Below are 1,086 nucleotides of genomic sequence, written 5' to 3' on the forward strand. Positions count from 1 at the left end.
TGAAAGCTAGACAGTGAATAAAGAAGACCATAGAAGAATTGCTGCTTTTGAGTTAAGGTGTTGGAGGAGATTATTGAAAGTGCTTTGGGCTGCCAGAAGAACCAAGAGATCCGTTCTGGAAGAAGTGCAGCCAGAGTGCTCCTTGGAAGCCAAGATGGCCAACTTCGTCCCTCGTACTTTGGACATATTGTCAGGAGGGACCAGTCACTGGAGAAGGATATCATGTTTGGTAAGGTGGAGGGTCAGAGAAAAAGAGGAAGACCTCAATGAGATGGATTGGCCAAGTGACAGCATCGGTGGACTCAAGTGTGGCAACAGTAGTGATGTTGGCCCAGGATCGGGCAGTATTTCATTCTGCTGTGCATAAGATTGCTATGGGTTGGTACCAACTCGATGGCACCTAACAACAACAACATATAAACAAGGATACTTTAATGTTTATAAATACTATTTCCTTAACTGTAAGTTACATTTTCTTTTTCATATTTAGATATTCTGAAATTGGAATGCAACTTCAAATTAATGTGGAGTGTTATAGCTCTCCCTTATACCCACTACAACAAAAAAACTGATATAAAATAAGAATTGCCAAAGTTCTGTGGTTGCTTCTGTCCAGGAGAAAGTCTTATGTCGTTAGTTCGTTACAGCCATCAGCTTGAGATAAAGTCTAGAGTCAGGAAAGGCAGAGTCTCAACTCTGCCACTTCCGGATTCTGTTAACTTGTGCTTTTTCAGGCCTTTACTTTCTGCACCTTAAAAATGAGGTAAGAAATAATGTGTCATTTAAAAAGTTATTGCTGTAGAATTGACTCCTATTCCTAACAAACATTATAGAACAGAATACAATTGCCCCATAGGTTTTCTAAGGCTGTAAATCTTTACTGACGTGCTGCAGCCTTCTTGCATGGAATGACTGGCAGCTAGAATCACATACCTTTTACTTAGCAGCGAAGCGATGAACCACTGTGCTACAGGGTTCTAAAACATCCCATGATTGGGTTAGAATGAAAATGCGTGACAGAGCACTCCATACCTGGGGAACCTTGTGTCAATGTAATTGGTTATTTTTACTTTGAAATTCTAAGTT

Source organism: Chrysochloris asiatica, unplaced genomic scaffold (genome assembly GCF_000296735.1).
Source record: "Chrysochloris asiatica unplaced genomic scaffold, ChrAsi1.0 scaffold00110, whole genome shotgun sequence".
NCBI lineage: Eukaryota > Metazoa > Chordata > Mammalia > Afrosoricida > Chrysochloridae > Chrysochloris > Chrysochloris asiatica.